The 25,232-nt window shown below is 46.3% G+C and overlaps 1 protein-coding gene across 2 annotated transcripts in view; it reads right to left on the bottom strand.

The window, feature by feature from the left end:
• The window catches only part of LOC119396024 (monocarboxylate transporter 10), a 238,850-nt gene that overhangs the window by 103,381 nt on the left and 110,237 nt on the right, over positions 1–25,232 (bottom strand). The window lies entirely within an intron of this gene.

The raw sequence follows: 25,232 nt of genomic DNA, 5'->3' as shown, positions 1-25,232 counted from the left end.
CAGCGGGACGTGGAACGCCTGCGCGAGTTCGCGGCTCAAGCGTTCGCGGCTCTGCCTCCCGTGTTGCTGACGTGAAGTGTGGTAGTGTACGCATGAGCACAGGCGTAGGTTGCCACATTACTCGGGAGCGCACACCGCGCCGTTTCTCTCCCTTATTGACGATGCTTTGAAGAAGTGCGTATCGAGTACCAGTGTTTATTGTGTGCTTGTTGATGTCATCTTTGCGCGGGATTTACGATACGCCGTGTCCAGGTATGTGTTAAAAACTTCAGCTACCACAAGGGTTAAAATCATGAACATGGGCGTCAGTCGTCGCGATGGAGATGTGCCACGTGGCGTCAACGTGGGTGCATCCACGTCAAACGGTGCGATAACTGCCAAGCACCAATAGACATTGTACAAGCTCTCATATATCACTACGCACGAAGCACTTCTGTGACGACACGTTTTACTTTCGTGTTATACCGATTCCTATGACGGAGGGATCAGGCATGTTTGTTTTTCTTTTCTAGACACAGCATTAATTAGAACCAACAGCTGCTCTATATACTCCGTATAGAGTAACTCTAATCATTCATATTCATCGCTCCTTTTCTTCCTCTCTCCGCCCCCTTCCACAGTGTAGTGTAGCAGTCCAGATACACCTATAGCTCAGGCCAACCTCTACCATTCTGAGAATACGCTTCTTCCCTCTCTTTCTTTTTCATAAAGTAATGACAACCTTTGCCTTTTATGAACTTAGTTCAGCTTGTCAGCTTCTGCAGCGTTGAGTTACTATATTAAACTTCACTGCGCTTCAACTTGGCGCTTGATTCGCCCTCGCGCGCGCTCTGCGGAGCTATATCTCGAATAGGCGCAATACACTCTTAGAAATAAAAAAAAAAGGAGTTGTTCGACTCTTTCGTGGGAGTCCTGACTTGCCACGTAATGACTCTCTTTAGAGAGACACGTGAACTCCCTTTGGAGATGATTACACCCTCTTTAGAGGGTCGTGGAACCCGAAATAGAGTTAAATTGTCTCTTTAAAGAAAGTCATATACGTGGCAAGTCGGGACTCGCCGAAAGGAGTAGCACATACTCGTTTTTCAAGGTGCAAGCCTTAGATGCCTAATCAAACGCGAAAGTTGACCGTCGGCGTCAACGCGAGTGACGCGAAAAGTTATCATCACTTGTTGTCGTCACATAACGTGACGTCATCATATTACATCACTGCTTGGTCTAAGGTGGGCCAATCAGAGAGGCAGTGCAAAACCACGTTAGGTGCAGAAATTGCTATGATTTAGCAACTACACTCAAGCGTTGCTCGACCCCGGAGGAATACCCTAACGAAAGTTATATATGATATTCATATCATCGCACTGTAAAGTGCACTCCGTTTCGGTAATACTGACGTTATGTGTCCTAACGTGAGACTATAAGTTACCCTTTAAACGCCAGCTTTGTCGACCTGCCGGGTAAGCCCACGATGTGCACGCAACTACTACACTTACAAAAACACGTCAATGCACCTCGTAAAGCTTGGCTGAAAGCCAAAAAAATGCAGCATAGAACTACTCGCTGACTGCTTCGCGTGAAACCGATCCCCACAAGGCGTGAGATCTGTCAAATGATTTTTTTTGAGAATGTAGTCAAAACTACAGCTCCGAAAACAGGCGTTGGTGTCGGGGTTCGAATCTCGGACCAGGACGAATTCTTCTTTTTCTTTTTTTCTTTTTTGTATATCGGAAAACTGTTTTATGCCGAGAAATTCTCACGGATTTCCTTTATGTAGCTTCGTCCTGGACAAAAACCGCTGAGTGACAAAGTGTTTCCCTTTACCGTTGCTTTTCTCGCGTTCGCCGCATCACCCGGAGGCCTTCTTTCACCCCGCTGTCTTGCCCTCTCGTGACGGCGCGTCTTGTTCGCGCGCCTTTTTTATTTGCATGCGACGACGACGAAACGAGGTCGAAGAAGTGATAAATATTCAGCCGCCGCAGCATCAGAGGTGCTTTGGGCGCCAGCGAAGAGACCGGCGCGTTGAAGCCTTTTTATCCAATGAAAACAGAGAAAAGTGTCTCTCCCCCTTCTCACATCTCCTCCACTTACAGTCCTTCGTCTTTCTTTTCAGCCACTCCTTGTGTGTACTCTCGCAATCTTTTGTTCGTTGTCTCACGTTTTCTGACAAATTTCTTCTCGGAGATGTTTGGACGGCGCCCGCCGGTGAAGAAAGGAGCTTTGTTCTCGAAAAGGCAGATCCCCTTCGCCAGGCGTGCAGGATCAACAGCTCCTCCCGAGGTATTCTTGGAAAGTGCCTCCGGTGACGGCACGCGAGAAATGTTATTGTGCCATTTTATTCGCGTTTCCGGTCTCCGGCTTTTATTTATGCATTGTGTGTCCGTGCGTGCGTGCATGCGTGCGTGCGCGCGCGTGTGTGTGTGTGTGTGTGTGTGTGTGTGTGTGTGTGTGTGTGTGTGTGTGTGTGTGTGTGTGTGTGTGTGTGTGTGTGTGTGTGTGTGTGTGTGTGTGTGTGTGTGTGTGTGTGTGTGTGTGTGTGTGTGTGTGTGTGTGTGTGTGTGGTACAACGGCAAAAATAGAGTAATTTTTCTGCGGTACTTTCAATGGGGCGTATGAAACGAAACGCGTATGAAAAGAAAGATCGGGCGTCACATGCACTCAAATACAAGTGGTCTTGTATACAGATTGTAAATATCAAGTGACAGGCGAATCCCTGAGAGCCTGCGCACAACAGCGCAGTCAGTGAGTGTGCTCTGAAAATGCGCCTCTGAGGGCGTAGGTATACATCACGGTGAAGCTTTTGAAGTCGTTTAGTATACACAGTCTATGGTTATATACACAAGTACTGTTGGTAAAAAAACAAACCATAAGTATGCATAACCAACCAGCTCCCGTTGCAACTCTGCCAGTATAGACAAGATCTTGCGTCCCAAACACGCAAAATAAAGGCAGGCATTTTTCGTCCCGATTACATAATATGCGCATTGACCAGCGCCATGACTGTGACGATCATAATAATGATGATGACGCGACATGGTTAGCGGCCTTCAAGCGGGCCGTGGCGACATAAAGAACGTATGGGATGACCAAGCTAAGGTGTAATTCTCTACAACATGTCATGTCGTTTGATGTGAGCAAGTGATATTTTAGCCGCACAGTCTTGGCCTCACGCGGGCACGTTGGCTCTTGGCTACAGCACTGATCACAGGTCATTATCAGAACAATGGTTCTGATACCTGTGCTAGTTTAAACCATTTTGCAATGGTGAATGGTTTCTAAATGGTTTAAGCCATTTTGGAATGGCAACCACTCAAGCCGTCGTAGCCAAGAGTTCACCCTCACTGCGAATTCACCCTCACTGCGATACCGGGTTCGTCTCCAATTGCCGCCAGGCACCCACCAGTTTTTTTGATGAAAAGAAGTACCCTGACCTATCGCTCGGCTTGAGGTACTCATCTCGAGAAGGCGGCATCTCGTTCGCGCCCTCTCATATCTTTAACTCCCCCTCGCCTCCACGACGCTGTGCCGTGCTTCCTTACGGGTTGAAGAAACTAGCGTATTCGCTAACCTGAAACCACTATCTCCCTGCCCACCAATATAGGGTAGCGAACCAAACTTGCTCTTCTGGGCAACCTCCCTGTGTTCTTTTGCTTTCTTGCTCCAACGTTCTTCGCATGGCGCTGAACAAACTAGAGAACAGACCGTTTTCGGAAGAGAGGATCTTCGGGTTGTGGCCCGACGGTGTCGCAGGCCAGCAAACCGACGCGGGCATTGATACTGTTTTTAGGATCGACCGGGTTGAGCGATCGCTTTTAGGCGTGTAATGAACGGGTGCGCATGTACGCTCATAGTACCCTCTTCCTTCGTTCTTTATTTTGATCCCTTCCCCCCAGTACAGGGTAGCAAACCGGACGCGCATCTAGTTGACACCCCTGCCTTTTTTCCCTTTCCTCCTCCTTCTTGCCCCAACACATGCGGCATTGCGAAGGCTTCACGAGTGATTCTTGTGACCCATTAACACCTATTTCGCCAAAGGCGAGGACTTCTGAGCGTCCCAGACTCCTCAAGCTGAAGATTGCGACCTGAAGAAGGCCTCAGGTTTAAACAAAGGATGTTATACTCAAATCAGTTTATGGTGGAGTATACCTTGCGTTTAGAGACTGAAGAAGCAAAAAAAAAGAGGGATGCGTGAGTTCAGGATATATTATGACTGCGCTGTGCATAAGAGCTGTGCGCTACAAAGTTTCAACAACATTGAATTTACGGGGAGCAGCGACGTTTGAAATATTTACAGCCTTCCAGAAGCCCCGCATGTCGTTGAAGAATTTATACGCCTGGACAGCCACGAAGCCGTGATGCTGTGCCCTTTACTTTTTCTCCCTACTCTGCAAGTGACTTATTGCTTGTCGGCCTGACTCTGGCCGGCTGTCATTGTCTTACAAGATAATGAAAATGCTGAAAGATTTCGAAATTTTCTCTTTCCTGCGTTGGACAATGTAGGGTGCATAATTATTAGCTGGCTTCGGACGGCTGTCTTCACATTGTTGCTTCATGAAAACAAACGCGAATTCATTTATGAAGACTCGTACGCTTTAATCACCGCTATAGTCAAAACAAACGCGGGCGCACGTTCATTTTTCAACGATTGAAAAAGGGCGCAACCATAAAGGCGGTCGTCCGTTACGAAAAGTGAAAAATTTTTAAATTAAGAAAGAACAAAACCAGCTGTAAAAAAAAGTTTTGAGGACCTGTAACTCCTTACGCTCAGCGACAGGAAATCGATAATCCCTTCGCGTTATTGTGTTCGCGCGGCATCACCACGCTGTCCGTGCGACCGACACGAGCGCGATCGAAAACGTAGCGCGGAAGCGGGAGGAAAAAACCAAAAGAAAGAAAAGATATTGCGCGGCTCTCTTTGATCAATCTAACGCAAGGAACAGACAGTTTCCATCAGTGGGCGCGTTAGAAAACTTGTCATGTCGGCTTTGGAGGGATCCGGACACGCACCGAGCCGTTGCGTCGATGAATTGTGGCAGGGCCAAGGCGCACCGATAACAGCAGAGAAACAGAGGCCTCTTCCGCTTCATGCTGCCCCTCGTACTCTGCTGTAAAGCCGGCTTTCTGCAAAACAATCGATGTCTCAACGGAGTGTTTTGTTTTGTAAGTGGTAGCTGAAAGATTAGTGAGTGAGTGAGTGAAATAACTTTATTTAAGATCCGGCGAATGGAAGGCCCGGGCCTGGGGCCGCCTAGATGGCCGCTTGGAGCTGTTGCTCCCGCGCTGCCTCCACGGCTCGCTGGACGGCCCAAAGTTGTTCCGTCAGTTCTGAACTGAGCAGCGCGGTCGACCACCGCGCCCGTAGATCCTCCGGGGAGACTGCCATGCGATCTTGATATTTTGGACATCCCCACAACATGTGTTGTAGGGTGGCTCTAGCCGACTTGCATAGCTTGCATGTGTCGCTCGTGTATATCTCAGGGTAAAAAGTCTTTAATTGCACGGGATTCGGATAGGTTTCTGTCTGTAATCGCCTCCAAGCAACGGACTCAGCTCTGTTGAGTTTACTGTGAGGCGGTGGTAAAATTCGCCTCCGCATTTGATAGAATTTGGTTATATCGCTAAATGTTGTTAAACGATCTTTTTCTCTCCACATCTCCTCCTCCACGTTCCAGAGCACGGGAGATCAACCAGACTCACATTCGGTTTGCTACACTGCACTGGGGGAAAGGGATAGGGGGGTGAAAAAAGCGGAAGGAAGAGCAAACAACTAGATAGACAGGGGGATTAAGGACGATTGTGATGTCAACCGCAGAAAGCTTCCGATTGGCTACACCGCATAATAGATGGACGAACTTAGAGGTAGGTGCGTGTGCGCGCGTGTGTGTGTGTGTCTGTGCGTGCGTGCGTACGTGCGTGCGTGCGTGCGTTCGTGCGTGCGTGTGTGTGTGTGTGTGTGTGTGTGTGTGTGTGTGTGTGTGTGTGTGTGTGTGTGTGTGTGTGTGTGTGGTGGTGTGTGTGTGTGTGTGTGTGTGGTGAGTGAGTGATGTGAGTGAGTGAGTGAGGGAGTGAGTGAGTGAGTGCTGTGAGTGAGTGAGTGAGTGAGTGAGTGTGTGTGTTGAGTGTGGTGAGTGGATGAGTGAGTGAGTGAGTGAGTGAGTGAGTGAGTGAGTGAGTGAGTGAGTGAGTGAGTGAGTGAGTGAGTGAGAGTGAGTGAGTGAGTGAGTGAGTGAGTGAGTGAGTGAGTGAGTGAGTGAGTGAGTGAGTGAGTGAGTGAGTGAGTGAGTGAGTGAGTGAGTGATGTTATAATCTTCTCACCCTGTCAAGCGAACCCCTCTTGTAGCAACCATTTTACAGGCATGCCTAAGGTACCGAACGAAGTGAAATAAATACGAAGAAATTTGAACAAAATGTGGGAGAAAGAGAGAGGAGAAGATACGATCTTTCGTAATAATAATTGTTGGGGTTTGACGTCCCGCAACCATGATATAGGTATGAGAGACGCGGTAGTGGAGGGCTGTGGAAATTTCGACCACCTGGGGTTCTTTACCGTGAACGTAAATTAAAGTACACGGGCCTCTAGCTTTTCGACTCCATTTTAAATGTGGTTGCCGCGTCCGGGATTCGATCCCGCAACCTTCGGGTCAGCAGGCGAGCACCATAACCACAAGAACACCGCGGTGTGTGTGTGACCTCTCAGTAACCTATAGGGAGTGGACACAGGAAGGACGAAACGCTGACACGGCGCAACGTTCACACGTTGATGTTCCTGAGGACTCGTGTGCATCAACAGCCTTTATCAGGTACGAAACGATGTAGAGAAAAGGACAGGACAGAAGTGGCCGTTCCCCTGCTTGCAGACTCCCCGGTGTGCTTTGACCTGTCTTGACGGTTAACGTTTATCGATGTGCTGGCAAGACAGGCCTCACCCTGTGCTCAGCTCGCGAAGTAACGCGGTCCTAACTATTTCTGAAGTCAAGGAAGTGCATGAGTCTATATACAGGGTGTTTCAGCTAACTTGCGCCAAGTATACTTTTTAATTTGGCGCACTCTAGAAAAAAGCTGGAAAAAAATTTAGCAGTGCAGTTATCTTAGCATAGATGAAGCAATTCGAAGTTGCTTAACAAACGTTACAACTTTCCTAGTTAATATTTTTCGTTATAGTTACTATTTTAAAGGTTAGTTAAGCAGTCTTGGTTAATTACCCAGCTTATCGGATTGGCAGTTATACTAACATGGATAAAATATTCTGACGTTTCAGAACAAGTGCTACAACTTTTGCATTGAAGGTTTTTCTCTAGAGTCAATATTTAAAAAGTTCATTAAGAAATCTTTGTTAATTGCTGAGCTTAGTGGATTGGAAAAAATAATCTGACGTGCTCTATATGGCTCAGAACAATACTACGATTATTGGAGAGGCCTAGCGCCCATGCTTATTTTTTTAATACTTGGTGCTTTTTAGCTGAAACACCCTGTATAGACTTGATGGGCCTTACTTTGTGAACGTGATCACTTTCTACTCCTGCGTCTTCTACACGGTTTCGCCGCCGCCCGCTGTCCACTTCGTTCTCAACGTGTCGGATAACTCAACTTGACAGTGCCTATCTAGACTCCGTGCCTTGAAGTATTTCGAAAGCGCGAGACAACGTATGAAAATTAGGAGTCGTTCCCCTATCGCGAAAATCGGGCAAGCGACGTTTGGCGTGTGCGTTCCAGACATGCTACTTCTCTCTCTCTCTCTCTTTCTTCTTTCTTTCTTTCTTTCTTTCTTTCTTTCTTTCTTTCCTTCTTTCTTTCTTTCTTTCTTTCTTTCTTTCTTTCTTTCTCTCTCTCTCTCTCTTTCTTTCTTTCTTTCTTTCTTTCTCTTTGCACAATGATCCCTCCTAACTCTTTCCTTTCTCCATGCCGAGAATTCGACCTTCATACACGTGCTTAGCAGCGCAACACTTCAGTTGCTACATGCAACAATGACGGCCATGCGTTCATATCCAGGCAACAATGACACGTGGCAACCTGAAATGGCGACTGACCTCGATAAAAGATCACATTGCTATATCAGAAACGACTGATCGCCGACAAGCCCACGATCGAGAGAAGCATCAGTGATTGGAAAACGGTGCATATAAATACGCATGTGACCGTCACACAATCGAGGGCCGCATTTCTAGTACACTTCCCACGATCGAGGGAGCACCAATGATTAGAAAGCGGCGCATACAAATACGCATGCCACCGGCACAACCTTGAGGGCCGCACTTCTGTGCACTCGCCGGCGGCGGGCTTCACCGTACAGGCGCCGCCGTCCGCCGTCACCGTAATCTGTAACACGTAGCAAGCTTCGCTTGAAAAAGGGGAACTGTTGCAAGACTGTGGACGTGCTGAGAAGCTAGACAGAACAATAAGCCGACCCTTACCTTGCCACTTCCTTTCCTCTGTCGTTTTCATTATTCGTGCTACGTGCGTCTATTAGCGCAAATTTGTTCGCACTTCTGCTGGGGCTCAGATGTGTCGGGATTAATTGAGGAGCGCTATAGAGGGCGTTTACAGAAACTGAGCTGAAGTAGCGCAGGCTAACGACTCTAATGTTGAAGTATGTTTGCGCAATACCGGCGTTTAATATCCAAGTCGTGAGTATATAATCAAAACAACTGAAGCTGAACTCAAATGCACTCACTTTGCATGTTCGTTTTGTCCGGTATACTGTTCCAATGGCGAATTTCTTTTGATTTATATTTTATTAAAACTCCTTAAGCAGATCTGAATTCAAACACCGATGTTCCATTCGCCCGTTTCTAAAATGTGCGTTTCGCGTTTGTGGTTGGCTTCTCCGACATGCGTAATAATCAGCATACGTAACTCCGACGTATGTAATAAACCTGATTTCTTTTACTATCCAGATAAGAGTATCTTCCTCTTATAAAAGGGGACGGGAACTACTGAAAGTAGGTGAGGCTGGGAATATAAGAATCGGGAGCAACCAGTTGCACTTTTATCCAAAGAGTATGTAGATGACTGCAGGCGCCTTTTATACGCAATGTCAGCTATACACTACTCCATAGCTGCAGTCACGTGAGTATATATACCAGAAGGTTCACTATCAAACAAGACTGAGGCACTATGTCACCGGCGCTGTAGGTATCGCTGCGTGCTTAATTATATTGCCTTTCATCACGCGATACGTCTGAGACTGGCCACATTATACGATGACTCTGTACAGTCGCGTACATTGTGAGGGAAGACGGCGATATGCATCGCATCGCGAGCACAGTGTACACCGCGAGGCCCGCGATCTCCCCTCCGAAGCCTCAGGGAGTGTCCTCGCATACCGTTGAGGTATACCACGAGGGCAACGGACTGCGCGCCGCATGCGTAGCAGGAAAGCGTCACGCTATCTTATCACGCGATGGCTGCGGCGTGAGAACGCTTCGGGGTGGGTGGCGGGGGGGGGGGGGGGGGAGGGTAGGTCTTGCCCGAGGGGCGATAATCCGCTTTCGACCCCACTCCCTCCCACCCTATCCCGGCCGTGATGTAGGTCGGTCGAAGACAACCGTCGCGTGCGGTCGTCTTCTTCAGCCTCGTTATGCAAGGAGATGTGGAGGAGCGCGGTGTCGCGGCTCTTGCAGGTCGTTCGTCGTTCGGATGTGTAAACAGAGCTTTACCTTGGACGGCGACGTATCTGTTTCATTATGCATACGCAGCGCCCGCGGAGGTCGTGGTCGGATTAAGGGCTCCAGACAGTTTGATCCCGATCGGCGTCGCGAACGATTGTTTCGCGCCTGCCGGGCGTCGTGCGTGTGTTCAGAGCCTCTCTGCCACGCCGCACGCAAGATGTCTCTTGTATTCTGAACGGACTTGGTTTGTTTAGAGGTTGGCGAGCGAGCTGGCGGTAAGGGCTGGTATGCGGTCGACTACCTTGTTAAAGCAAACACCCACATGTACGTATTCGACCTATTATAACCTAGCCTCTGCCACGAAAGCATACAGCTTTTATAGCGGCGACTGACTGTAAAGAAAAACTGTATATAGGTTTTGGATAACGTATTATAAGACAGAAAGTGAAAGACGTGCGCATATTGAGGACGACGAGAAAAAACACATGACACCTTGTTATTGCAGGTAGTCCTGCGCACCGACACCTTTGTACGTCCATCTTGAAGTGGGTTGCCGGCAGGGGCGTAGCGAGAAATTTTTCTGAGGGGAGGTGGGAGGAGTGTATGTGTGGGTTTTATATACGCATGCAAAGGTGAAAAAAAGATGGTTGATCCCTCCGTCATAGGAATCGGAATAACACGAAAGTAAAGCGTGCCCTTACAGAAGTAAGTGAATGTTTACTCTACATTGATATAGGTAGGTAGGTAAACAACTTTATTGATTCGTGAAAGAATCATGTGAGGGGGGGGGGGGGGAAGAGAGCTTGTACAATGTATATTGATGTCTGGCAGCTATAGCATCGTTTAACGTGGATGCACCCACTTTGATGATTGGTGGTACATCTTCATCCCGACGATTAACGTCCATGTTAAATGATTAAAGAAACCCTTGTGGTATAAATATTCGTTAACGGTGAAAGCGTAATCAAAGAACGAGGTGTAATGGCCAGAAGAGCGTCGCATATTGGACGCAGAACTTGGCCGCCATCCCGCGGCATGTTAAAATGTGATTGTACACCCACGGCCGGACCAGAGGGAAGCGCAAAGCGCGTCGTGCCGCCCCGGTAGCCCGGCCGCAATTTTAGGGGCGAAGCTCCTTAAGGCGGCACCCGTTCGTCCCTCGTAGTCGTAGTCGTAGTAGTCGTAGTGCGTAACCAGTCATACGCTTTGACCTCCAAGGTGGTGCCGGTGGGAGATTTTTCCTGTGCGTTGTTGAACATTAAAAAATTCGCAGCGTGCGCGTTAACTAAAAGCCGAATTCTTCTGTCTCTCATTCCCCATTAGCAGCCATTGGCATGTTCCAGTAGGAAACGTTAGTAGAAGTAGAAGTGTAAGTGTTAGCTAAAAGCCGACTTCTTCTGTCTCTCATTCCCATTAGCAGCCATTGTTTACCTCCAAGGTAGTGCCTGGTTAGATTTCTCCTGTGCGTGATTAAACAATAAAAATTTTGTTCAAAACGCCGTTGATTGATGAAATAAACCAACGAAAGAGGCCAGATGCTTAACGATAGACGCCAGATGTTTTCTAAAGCAATGGTTTTCTAAACAATGAAAATTCACAGCGTACATGTAAAATTAAAGTGAGCTGCAAGTCGTCATAACTCATCGAACCTTTAGTATAAACGCGCCCGATCTCACGTCGATGATGATGTACTGGGCAGAATTCACGGAAGATTCACGGTTTACCGATGAACCTCCGCAGCTTCGCCCACTCATCATCATTCACTCCGTGGATATGCTGTGAATTTTTTTGGTTTGGATTAGCGTGATGCTATGAACGAGGCCGACGCCACCTCGCGGTGTGTTAAGGCATTGACAAAATTGAAATTCTATTGAAAACGCGCTCAATGGGACGGACGTGCAACGCGTTGCAGGTGCTAATCGCGGAGACCACAGTAATGACGAAATACGTTACCGCTCCCAGAGGGCGACACGACCTCGCCGACCGGGAGAGTGGTAGATATAAAAGGCGCGTTTGTAAAGCCTCTAGAGTCGGTGCCCGTGGCGCGGTGGATAGCGTGCCCAGCATCTGTTGTTGCGGACCGAGCGGTCGTGGGTTCGATGCCCATTGACGGAACTTTTTTCTTTGCCATCTGATTGGGTAAACTTTTTCGACGTCATTTCCGTGACGGAAATACGTCACTGAAGTCTTGGTGGACCCCGGCATAAAACACTTTCGTGTTAAAATTTGGGGGGTGCTTGGACCCCCCCCCCTCCTCAATCCCATCCCCATGGCCTTGCCAGTGGTTGCTGGGGAGCTAAATGACCGCAAAAAGCACGAAAAAAAGAGACGAAGAAAGATAGTGCCGCTTGTACTTACAGCTACTAAGCGACCGTGCATTCAGGTCGCTTCGTAGACTCGTCACAGGGGATCGCCATTAGCGCCGCCCACTAAATGCTAGACGTGCGCGTTGAATTGTCGTTCGTTCTTTTCTTCCGGCAATTTTTTTTAGTGCCCCGTAACATGCTGGCGTACCGAGTTTCAAGACTCGAAGCAGAGAATAAGCAATAAAAAGAACGAATTACAGGTAAAGAAAGTCGACGGACATAGTCAACATCAAATCGAACACGTTCCTCCCTAAGGTAGAAGCTTGGTATGCGTGCACATTAGGCATATTGAATAACATTAAACTCGAATAACAGGAATGAAAGGGCGTAAAGGTCGTGCTATAAATAATCCCTCCAGGGGTGCAAATCTGGACACTGTCGAATCCCTCCATGTTGTTAAGTTCCGCCATGTTATCACTCTGATTGGCCCAAACGGCCTCTACGGCCTCTCTGATTGGCTGAGAGTGCCGCCTTTAGGAAAATGACAACATGGCGGAATTTGCCAGTGTCCAGAATGACATCTAAGTGCGTACCGCGGGAGTACAGTGAAGAAAGATAAACAAACTTCGTGCCTTGAAGTATTTTGAATGCGCGAGACACTGAAAAAAAGTTAGTAGTCATTCCGCTGTCGGCAAAATGGGGGTCAAGGGACGCTCGGCGTGTGCGTGGCTAACCTGCTTCTTTCTTTCTTTCTTTCTTTCTTTCTTTCTTTCTTTCTTTCTTTCTTTCTTTCTTTCTTTCTTTCTTTCTTTCTTTCTTTCTTTCTTTCTTTCTTTCTTTCTTTCTTTCGTATCGGGCAATGCTCCCTTCAAACAGTGTTTCCTTCCTCCATGCCGGAATTCCATGACCTTCACCCACATGCTTAGCAGCCCCAACACTTCAATTGCTACAGGCAACAACGACGACCATGCGTTCTTATCCAGGCAACAACGAAACGTGTCAACGTGAAATGACAAGTGATAACCTCGATAAAAGGTCACATTGCCGTATCAAAAACGGCTAATTGCCGACAAGCTCACGATCCAGAGAGATACAGTTATTAGAGAACGATGCGTGCAAACACGCGTGTGACCGGCACAGCTTCGAGGGCCTCATTTGTGTACACCCGCGTTTCTGTACACTCGCGGGCGCCGGTTTTCTTTCTTTCTTTTTCGGTGACACCTACAACGCCAATTTGGGAGGCAATGCGAGCTTCGCTTGAAGAGAAAGGCAGTGCAAGACTGTACATGTCACGCCGTTTTTCTTACCACCTATGAGAGGGCTATATTTTATGTCTGCTGTCTGTTATATAGATAAATTATTCGCTAACGTACCTGGCAGATTGCAGTACTCGTAAAGAGAGCGTGATAAAGATGTCCGCTCTGTGTGTATAATACGATTAAGAACGCCTCCGAGCCAGAATGACCCGATACGGCTGATCGCCTCTTTAGCAACGAGTGATCGTGTCGCGCTGGATCCGCATTAAAGACAGGTCGTCAGAAAGCAATAAGTCGTAACTAGAGGCCGCATTTTTAGGCACTAAAAAAGCCCGTCTAAGGCGCCAAAAATAGGCAGGCAAGAGAATGTTTTACGCTTCCAAAATCATTAATATAGGCGCAATAGTTTTTCACATAAATGCAAATAATTTCAAATGAAGACGTGCGCAACCTCTATCTACGAAAACAAAAATGTTATTGCTTAAGATGGCACAAAGGCGCCAACAGTTGAACATAGCCGTACAATTGTGCTTTCTCCCACACGGTTCGCCCGTGTTCTGCACTATGAGTCAAGTGTCCACTGTCGAATCAACACACTCCTGAGTGTCTTTCCGGCATGACTGAGAAGAGCAGAGCAGGAGCAGACAGCCAGATTGCTAAACGACCAGAAGAGAGGGACTCCTATTGGCCGGGTCGAATTGCGCAGAGCCAATAACCACTGGCGTAGCCAGGGAGGGGGGGGGGGGTGTTAAACTCCCCCTTTCCCCCGAAACTTTTCAGGTTTGCGTGTGTGTATATCACGCATACATGCAAACGCATGCACGAACATGTATAAAGTATGGTTGTCCCCCACGTCCCCCCTCCCTGAAAGAGATTTCTGGCTACGCTACTGCAGTGAACACCTTAAAAAGTAAATTACAAACAAAAGCTGCGTGCACATCACATTTCTGTTTCTTTTATTTATTTATTTATTTATTTATTTATTTATTTATTTATTTATTTATTTATTTATTTACTTATTTATTTATTTATTTTTGCTCTTCGCTCTCCTTTCCGCTGACGGCTCTCCACATTTGCCAACCGCTCGGGCCATGTCAGCGCGGCGGTGAATGCTCGCCGGCGTGTCCCGCTTCACTGCTGCTAGCGGTTGTTGGTTGGTCGAACTAGAGGACTAGGGTGAACCCCATGGTACCCAACAGTCAATGTTACGCGGTAACCTGAATAACGATCTCATACAGCACCCTGGAGCGAAACTTGAGGCTAGATAGCGTTCTTGTAAGCGCCAATTTTGAAATCAATTGCAGCCTTGAATAAGACTAGTCCACTTGTCGAAACGTCGGCTCGAGCACACACCCCCTGTTTACGAATTTTTTTCAATTTTGAAAATAGGCATCTATAGGCATTTGTAAGCATTTAAGCACGAACGCCAAAAACACTATAAAAGCCCTTTTTAACCTCTCATTCATGCTCATGTATCAAAATGGCGTGATAGCAGCGCAAGGAACAGAATAGGCATTTGCCTAAAATCCGGTCTCTAGTGATTACATAGAGTCGCGAAAGTGACATTTTTAGTTTTATTTTATTAAAAAAAAATTGAAGACAAAGCTTTCTTTTGCGACTTCTATCTCGAATTGGGCTCTGTTGGATATGGTTATGTGGACGTACCACTTACCCAACGATACCTATGAACATCAGATATTCTTGAGCGTGGCCTCTTTATACGTTGGAAAGCTTCCCTGCTGCCGCCATTTAACACTACCTTGCAGAGAGATAAATCTGCACTTCCATGGAAAAATGCCGCTGTACATAACCTGTTGACGATTTATCCTATCGAGCGCAAATGCTGGAGACGTTTAGTTTCTCACTTCACATGGAATGCAAATAGCATTTCTGTTATTGGACAGTTATGAAGCGGCCATGTGACCATGTACACGGTCAGAAAGCATTCAAATAATATTCAAGTAAGTGAAAGCCGTGATAACTCTTAAAAAGCTCCGCCCAAGCACTCCGTACACATGGTTATAACAAGCAAAGCTAAAACGCGCGGCCCCGGTGTTTATCACGAGCTGGGATCTCTCGAAGTGTCTTCTACTATAGCTTTTTTGATTTCTCCATCACCACGTTTAAAAGACACGTGCTTCACACTTTGCGTTTGGTTACGTTAACTTAAAGAATATTAACAACATCTAAAAGTTTTGTGGGTAGCGATTCATGCTACGGCGGGTGTCATCTCTAGCTATATATGCTGACAAAACCTGAAGAGAAGGTAGCGCAAGCGCGGGAACCCTTCGAGGTAGCGTATGCTAGCGTTGGTTCTTCACTGTAGTTTCTGCGCACTCACGGACTCACGGAACGCCAGTTTTTTTACACATGCATTCATATACAGCTTCGGTGTGAAAATTCCCCTGTATTCCGAGCAAGAGCGACTGCGAGTGATTTTCTTTGCGCATTGTAGCGAGGACAGTCGCAGAAGATGTGCTGTGGTGTCTCCTCGCTACCACAGTTGTCACAAAAAGGGTTGTCCGCCATTTCGATTCGAAACGAGAATGACTTTGTGAAAGCCGCTCTTAGCCATAAACGGCAAAGCAGAGTGGCCTCATTTCGGCGTAGTCCCGTAGGTGTCGCATAGATCCCAGACCGATGACTGCAGAAACCATTCCGGAATGTCGTCCTGAGAGGTCATCGCGGGTGAAGGCGACGAAGGCAGTGCTCAACTTCTTGAAGGCATCAGACATGCACCGGCGGTTATAGGCTAACGACGTTAGCATGACTGTGAGATGTGTGTGACTTTTTGTGCGTGCTCTCCTTCTCTCTCTCTATCTTTATATCTCTCCCATCCCTTCCCCCAGTGTAGGGTAGCATACCGATCCTTCTAGACTGGTGAACATCCCTGACTTTCCTTTCTCTCCCATTACTTCCTTCCCTATCTTCCGCATAATTGCAACTGTTTAAAAACATGTATACACGGGGTGGACATGGAGACATTTAGAGCAAGAGAGAAAACATATCCACAGGAAACGACGCCATGCTGCGCGTCCCATAACCTGTTTCCCCGACATAATTGCAAAGCGCTAAAAGCTGCCGTAAATCTCACCCAATAGAGCGACGCAGCCTGCTGTCGACGTGCTTTACGCGCGAAGAACAGAGGCTCTCTTTCTCTCGCTGCTTTTTTTTCCCTTTCTCTTTTTTCTTGCAACGAGCGTCCTAAACTCGTCGAAGCGCAGCCACGCGTTTGGCTGGGCCCCGAGGCGCCGGCCCGTCGCCGGCGCACGCTTTTTCCGGGACGACGGCAGCGTCCGGTTGGGTGATTATAAATCGCGTCTACCAGGTCGTCCGGTAGTTTTTTGTTTAATCTGTCAGCGTTGTTTTTGGTCTTAATTCTCATTTGTTTTTCTTCGGCGTGTCCCTGTCGATGTTTTCAACGTGTTTACTCCCCTCCCCCTCTTTTTTATGCGTTTTTCCCGCGCGTTATCCGTCTACGTGCGCTTGCCATCTTCGATATAGGCTCTGCAGCGCTCGTCTGAATCTCGGCTTGTACTACATACGACCTGTCCGCGTGCGTTCGTGCGTGCGCGCCTAACCGCGCGTTCTCCGTTCGGGAAGGGGAGAACGTTTGGCTGCTGGGTATACGTGAGTCGCCTATAGCTTGTCGAGTGAAATTCGGGAAAGCTAGCGGGCGGAAAGGCGTTCGGGACTATTAGAAAGAAAATGCGAAAGCGGTACGCACGCCAAAAAACGACCATGTACTATACGCAGGAAGTGGAAACTGAGGGGAACCGGAAAGGGAAATAACAAGAGAACAAGAGGAGCGGCGGCGTTCATCTTTGCTTCCGGTGTTGTGCACCGCGTACAAATTACCGCACTGCCAACGGGTGACGTTCGGGGCCTAGCGGACGTATTGCGTACGTTCGGCGAGCGCCGACGTGGGTGGCAGGCAAGCGAGCCGCATCCCGATCACGCCACGTGGTGTACACCAAAAACAAATAAAATAAATAAAGAAAGAAAAAGTGGGGAGCGCGTTCCGGAGTGCCGCCTCTGACCGCGACAGGCGCGTGACGCAGATGAACGACACGGAGTTGGCAGGAGTCCTGCGTGGTCCTCCTGTAAGAGAGAGGAGGGGGCGGGGGCACTGTTGCTGTCGTTTCAGCGGAACGTACGCGTGAGTTGGCGGAGGTGACGTGTGGACGTATTTGTTATTTAGTAGGTATCCAATTCGCTGACGGCGGATGCAGTGACGAGCGTTGCCTCGCGCCTGCGTGTTCTGCGGGAACGACGTTTCGGCGAGTTGTGCGGATGTTTATATGCGGCGAATTCTTGATACGTATATGGCAGGTTCGATTGGAAGCGCGAAACGGAGGGATTCGAAAGCGACGCGCTACAGGTTCAGTCGCGGCGTATTCCGATTTCGAGCGTCAGCACTTTCGTTTAAGCGTTTTTGATGATATGTTGGTAAATGAGAAAGAACGCAAGAATAGCAAAGGCATGGAGGTCAACAAGATCATCATCAGATAGAGATAAATGAGGGAAAAGCGGGGGGTTAACCGGTAGAGAAACTTCTGATTTGCTACCCTGCACTAGCGGCATGGAAAAGACGGAAAGAAACACTGAAAAAAAAAAGATAGAGGAGCGAGAACAGGTCTGCCAGTGTGCGTAGCAGTTAAAGGAAAATGGAAGTGACTGAAAAAAATAGGAAGAGTATAGTCATCCTGTACGCTGTGTGCACAGGATTACTGTATACATTGTCACCAGTGTACTTTAAGAAACGCCATAGTGCTGCAACAGCGTCTTTCTTTTTTTCTTTCTTTTTGCCACCGGCAGATATGGCCACGCTCCCACCACCTTTTTATTTTTTTACTTTGAGGGTGTGGTATGAAATATGGCCGATTTAATTAAAATTATCAGGAAGAGAGGCATTGCACATGGCACCGGCTACAAGTGCACATCAAACCTTCGACAGTTCCATAGCATCTACAGGAGTTACAAATAGGTCTAGCGTTGACACAGTAAAGATACAGGCATTCCCGAGCGGTAGTATTGTTTAGTTGGGGGCTCAACTTCATAACTAACGCATCCCTCAAATACAGGTATATGATGTTGCGAGAAATATGTTTAAAGTAAGCGAAATACGGAAAAGGGTAAGTCCGCGAAACGAGTGATAGAATAAAATACGTGGATGTATTGTTAAAAGTTAAGGAAACAGTAATATGAATCTTAGTAGGGCAAACACGAATACTTGGTGTTACAGTAGTTAACAATAAGGCATGGAGCTTTTTTTTTATTTAAATAGATTTCCTTTGATATTGCTCCATATATTGAATCCAGTTCTAAGACAGCTTCTGAAACATTTTTTTCTAACAGCGATTTTAAAATGAAATTCCTAATCGACGTTGAATTAAAAACCTTATTTTATGCTTTAATATGGATTATTTCATTTTAGTTACAGGTGTCTATTAAATCACACCAAAAAATGCGAAAATACAGTGAGTATGGCTATTCGTTCCTCGATGTTTTCGTGTAATTTCACTGATATATACCGTTGTAGTCCTTTACTGTAATTTAATAGGAGTAATTTTCGCTCCTATCCTAGCGGAACTGACGTGCCATATGGTAATTATACATAGATAATAAAGTAATGAACAAACTTATGTTGCTCAAAGTAATCATCATCGTCCTATTTTATGTACACTTCAGGACGATGGCATCTCCCAGTGATCTCCAATTTATTCTTTCCTGAGCGAACTGATTCCATTTCCGCCTGCAAATATTACGATGAAATTTTCGCTTTACCATGTGCCCTCTTGAAGTTTTACAGTATACCGACAGAGGGTCTGAATACAATCCAAATTCAAATTATTCTTATGATATTCTATGTGTAGTTGATTGTGTGTAATCAAAACTCTATAACAAGTTCGATGTCATACTTACTACGCCCAATTTTTAACTTCTCACAACGTAAATGAAAATTGATATAAACTCGAAATACAGTTCCATATGGGCTGCAAACCGGGTAAGGTAAATTGAGAAGATAGAGCAGTTGGGTTGCCGATATATCAGGAAGACTGGCGAGATAAGAAAATTCGCAGACACGGCATATCTATAAAGTGCTTTATGTGGTGACGTAAGTAGTCATGTGATTGTTCTGACATTTCGAAGATGAAAGAAAGGTGTTACTTGGACGGAGAAGGAAAGGGCCTGCTGATCGCGAGCTTGTAAGAGTTCTCCGAAGTTCCCAGAGTAATTAGGAAATTAGCTTCTGCACCTCTTAATTGCGTTTCCCGAAAACACTTGGGGCTTGGGCGTTTGACGTAACGCCCGTACCTTTCGAACAAGGGATGCTCACGTCGAATAATTCACTTCCAGCATGCCAGGCTCCTGCTGCAACAATGACAGTTCTACGGCTTGAGAACACACGCACACACACACACACACACACACACACACACACACACACAAAAAAAAAAAAAAAAACATCGTCCCGCTATAGGCATCTGGAAGATGTTATGGCGGCTCACACACTCTATCACCTTCAGCATTCTTTGAAGCGAAGTGCATGTCAAGCACTTCCATTTTAGGGGCGAAGCTCCTCAGGGTGTGGGCCTCTCCCTCCTCTGTAGTATGTAGTAGTAGGTAGCCACGCATAGTGGGATGTATCCACTCCATGTGATAAAGATGACGATGACGACTGATGACCATGAAGAATAAGCGCGTTCCAGTATAGTGGAATGTACCCACTGCACGTGATAACGATGACGATGACGCTGATGACCATGAAGTATAAGCGCGTTCCAGACTACACATTCTCTTTCTGCCATGGATGAAAACGATCGTGAACGCGCTCTCGCCCTCGAAAGGCAAAACGGCAACGCCGACAACAAACGTTCCCCTGAGCTTAACGTCGTATATGAGGACCCCCGCGTTTGTGTGTCAGGTCTTTGTATGATGATCGAGTGGGCAAAATTTACGGGGATTGACGGTTTACCAGATTACCTCCAGAGCTTCGCCCACTCATCATCATTCACTTCGTGGATATGGCGTGATTTTTACGTTAAACCAGTAAAGATGAAAACAAAATGTTTCAGTGCCTCTTGATAGATTTGCTCGTTTTGGTTGTTTTTAATAATAATAATCGTTGTGGTTTAAAGTCCCAAAACCACGATATGCTTATGAGGGACGCCTTATTGGAGGGTTTCGGAAATTTCAACCACCTGGGGTTTTTTAACGTGCACCTGAATCTAAGTACATGGGCCTCAAGCATTTTCGCCTTCACCGTTTTTTTTTCTTACATCCGCTTATGAGTAAAGTCCATTTTGTTTGAGTCATCACATATTATATGCTGCAGTTTGTTGACTTCCCGATCTCCCACGGCGCCGACATGCGGTTTTGCATAATCCGCGCCGTGCAGAGTTTTAATTAGTACCCTTGACTACAGCTCTTTCTTGTTACTTCTCAGACTGAATTGAATCTATCCTCAGTATATACTGGCTTAAATACTCGCGCATTCTTAAATGTGCTGGTTTGTCTCGTTGTTGATATCTTGAGACTTAAAAGGCGACGTCGAATACTCGATCGAGACAAACGCATTTTTCCTTTCTTACTCTTTTTTTTCTGCCAGAGGTAAACATCATGGTTTCTGCTGCAGACGACAAGAAAACGTCATAGATTAAAATTTGCCAGCCACTTGCGTCAAACCCTAGTGTCAAATATTTCGGCGCACACCAGGTGGTCAGAAAATAGTAAACCGTTTTGAACTGCGGCATCTCTCACGCATAGGTCGATAGCTTGAGCTTGTTGGCATGTGCAATAGCATTCTTTATCGCCTCAGGAGGATGGCTATATATAGGACACTTAAGGGTGCTGAAACTCTTGCTGTGTCCATCTGGTCAAGATTCTACTCGAGTGTTTGTGTGCGCGTGTATTTCGTTCTTTTCACTATTAGGCCTGTTTTTCATGGGCGCGTCCCGGTACAAACTCTGAGACGCGAAGCGTCGGACAGCTGGCAACAAGAAACGCTCGGAAAGCTCTAAGAGGGTATTGCACAGGTTTCTTCAGAACTCGTCCTCAACTGTAATAAACAACGAACTACAGAGAGACAGATCCGCTCACGCACATCATCGATGGGACCTGACACTCAAAGTTGTAGCAAAAAAAAATATCTTATTCAAATTTCTTTTGTGATCTATAATTTGGTTATTTTCATAGTGCTGCCGTGTGAGTACAGCACTCGATTACGACCAAGGAGGTTTTAAAATAAAAAAATAATAATAAAAAAGCTCCTTGATTACGACGCCCGCAAAGGCACATCATCCACTATTTCGTTATCTCACATTGACTGAAAAACCTTCATCCATCACGTCAAAAAAAAAAAAAAAAGAAAATCCTATAAGTCAACACAGTGACGATGATTAGTGAGTTGCTGACAAAGGGCTCGGGATGAAACGAATCCTTTGTGTTCCTTTGTATATAAGCAGCGAGATCATATCTCCTCGCTGTAGTCTCCAGATCCAGGAACTTCCGAGTTCATTTCGTTTTCGTAATATTACTTACGGTATTTTTTTTTTCTTACCCGGGTCGTCATTCCGAGCGAATAAGCAAAGGATAAAACTACAGCCGCAAGATTTACGAGTCATTACGCCGCAAAAGCCTCGATCGCACACAGATCCGCCCAAGCCCGGCCGTAATCACGAAATATACGTGTTGCGTCGCTGTTCTTCGTTGGAGCGCATGGTCAGCCGGAGACGAAGCAGTGAGAGCAAGCGCTCTCGTGGGCGATGATATGATGGGCAAGCGTAGCGAGGACTTCTTCTCATCAAGGCCGTGATAACAATGTGTTCCGGCGCGGTCCAGTGTCGCCTTTCCATATACGCTAGCTCGACACAAATCAATATGAACCGCATGAAGGAGAAGCGAACGCGCGCAAACCTAGCGCTGCCAAAAAGAGCACGGGGATCAAACCGGACCATCGAACGCGACAAGTGCAACTGACAGCGTTGCCACGGCAGCACGATAGATATTGAGTTTGCTTGTGTTTTTTTTTTCCTTTAACTATTTCCGCGCGAATTTACTATCGAAATCATTTAGCTTCGAGAAATAGGCCACGCTATACCTTTTGACATTGTTTTTTTTTTTTTCGCCTTGTGTTTCCCCGCTTTTCGAGAAAGAGTTGCAAGATTTTCTCATTGCTGTCTGCGAATAAATAAAGGAGTGGTGGTATGTGGCCAGCAGCAGCGAGATGTGACACGTGTTTGCGAGGGAGCTGCGTTTTTATTTTTTACCACGTTAAACATTTTTTTTTCCTTTCGCCGCATTTTTTGATTTTTTTTTCATTCGATGACCACATACAAGATAATACGATAATTTCGTTTTAACTTCTCTCTGTATTGGCATGTCCTCGGTTCACTTTGACGCCACCAGTGTGAAAATCTCCGCAAGCGCCATTGATGCTGCAGGTTAGTGTTTGCAGAGCCTTCGATAACTGATGAAAGGTGCTGGTAATAATGAGAGAAGCAAATTACGAATCTTAAGCACTCCTTCACGCCGTGCGCAAATAACGACCTGAATGAGCATTTTGTGCACACTCAACGAAATCACTTAATTAGAACACGTACTGTTAGCGCCATTGCGATCTGCCACACTGCGCTCTAGAAACTTAACACAATTAACTTGTATCTAGCCACCATTGGGGAAAGCAACGCTGACGTCAGCGCAAGTTAATTGCTTCGCAAGGCTACCTAGAAATTCTGATTGATTTACGTCGAAAAATGCTGATTTAAGCGCGATAAATTTAACTAGAACAACACAACAGCTTTCTTTACATGTTAAAGATTACAATGCGTCAATCATTGATATGTCAGAAAACCAACTACAGACTGCGAATGTTATTCTAGAAAATGTTAGCTGAAATTTTAACAGTCTTTATTCATACAAAGGCAGTTAAAATACTTCTATGGCCAGAAATACACCTGATCAAGTTGTAGCACTAGTCCTTCACGTAGAGCTGTGGCGGGATTATTCGAGGTGGTGTTCGAGTCACCTTAATTCAACTTTTCAAACCCGTACTGCGTGTGATTGCAAAAAAGAATGTTGGAATAATTGAAGAGCCTGGTCATATGTAAACAAGTTTGGGTACACCATCCGCCTGCGACTTCGGTTGCAAAGGCCCCTCAACTTTTCCGGTAAAGGTTCCCCCCAAAAGAATTTTTTTATTGTAAATAAAGTTTATCTCTCTCTCTCTTTCCGGTAAAAAACAATGAATGTATTGAAGCTTTATTATCAGCTTCAACTTCTCGAATTTCTTCTTTTGCTGGTGTTTAATGAGAACCACCAGACAATCAAGCCAAGGCATGACTGAAATCCAAGGCTTCCAAGCCAAGTCAAGCCAAGTAAGCCAAGGCTTTCTTGGTTTCCTTGGTTATCAACATACTATCAAGCCAAGGAAGCCAAGGCTTCCTTGGCTTGATAGTCTGTTGGTTCTCGTTAAATGTTGTGTCTAACAAAGAAAAACGAGTCATAAAATTCCCCTTCTTTCCTTGTTTTGCTGGTGGTAGTCTAGAGTGACAAGCGATGCTGAGAAATGAAATAGCCGCATATTTGCTTAACACAAAGAGTGAACTTTTGTGAATCACAACGCTCAGCCCATGCACTCTATTGCCCACTCTGTTGCCCTAAGCACCAAGGTCCATTATCATCATGGATTACAGCCTACTTTATCTAAGACAGTCGAAGTCGAACCGTACTCCGTGACAGTGCGCAGTTTAAAACCTCCTGTGTATGCGCCGTGTGCTATGCACGCGAGCGTATTACTTCTCCTCTATTTCCTTCTTCCTTTCTGTATTATTTTCCTACCCTTCCCCCTCCCCTTGTATTGGGTAGCAAACCGGATACAACCTGGTTAACCTCCCTACTTTTCCATTGCCTTTCTATCAATCAGACTATTGCCTTAAGGACGGAAGAACAACACGGAGCACGTCTTTCATCCACTCAGACTCGTATCACTCGACACGGGCATCGTATCGTCTCTTGCTGTCGGCGCTCTGCTGCATCGCATATAAGCGGCCTACGCTAGGTCCCATGGGACCTCCGATAGACCGGATGGCCGCAATATTTATCCTCGTTGTCTTTTTTTTTCTATTTCGTTCTTTTTCTCTACCTTACAAAGTAGATTGTAAAATGCCGCCGTCGGCTGTCACTATGGCAACGGTCAGGCCGCTGTCGCGTGCCCGTATATTCCACGCTGTGGAAATGCTTTCGACGTGTGATGTCAGGTAACTAGGGGTGTGCGAATATTCGAAAGTTTCGAATATTCGTCGAATATTACATTCGAAATATTCGTATTCGATTCGAAAAACGTATATTCGAAAAGTTTCGAATATTCGATAACTTCGAATATTCGAAAAATTCGAATATGCGACTCGATTATCATGCATAAAATAACTCGTCTTCCACATTTCTGCTGCGTTCGTATAGCTAAAAACGTTGCCGAGAGGAGCGATAAACATCTGCCTGCGACGAGCACCCCAACACGTATGATTTATTGCTGGTGCATCTCCGACGTGCAGGGCTGTTAAAGATCATGTAACCGTGCATTTTCAATATTATGCGGCCGTAACGTGCCGCACTACCACTCGTTCACTATGCGGGACCACTTCTGAAGACAGTGACCCTCGTGACTGGTGACGTACTGTAGGCACCTTCAGACCCCCGTCTGGCAATGCTTTGCCCCATGTAACTCCCTATACCAGCCACTTCTGTTCCAAGCGAGCGTGCCTTTTCAGTGGCAGGGGGGGGGGGGGTTGTCTCTGTTAGAAGGGAGCGCCTGCTGCCTGATCATGTGGAGCAACTCGTATTTCTTCATGATAACATCTAGTCATTACTTTCATTGTGCCGTGATATTTGCTTGTGTTGTGATGTGCATTGTGCTAGCCTGGACATTGTGTTCTGGAGATAGCAGCGTATGTTATGTTGCCAGTCAGAGTGTTGATGTTTTTTTTTTTTTTCAAATATAGTTACATGTTAAATAAAATATTGTTACTGTGGAGGCATTTTTCCTTTGATATTCGATATTCGATTCG

This window comes from Rhipicephalus sanguineus, chromosome 6 (genome assembly GCF_013339695.2).
Source record: "Rhipicephalus sanguineus isolate Rsan-2018 chromosome 6, BIME_Rsan_1.4, whole genome shotgun sequence".
In the NCBI taxonomy this organism is placed as follows: Eukaryota; Metazoa; Arthropoda; class Arachnida; order Ixodida; family Ixodidae; genus Rhipicephalus; species Rhipicephalus sanguineus.
Note: the sequence above shows the minus strand (reverse complement) of the source record. Positions and strands in the feature narration are given on the sequence as shown.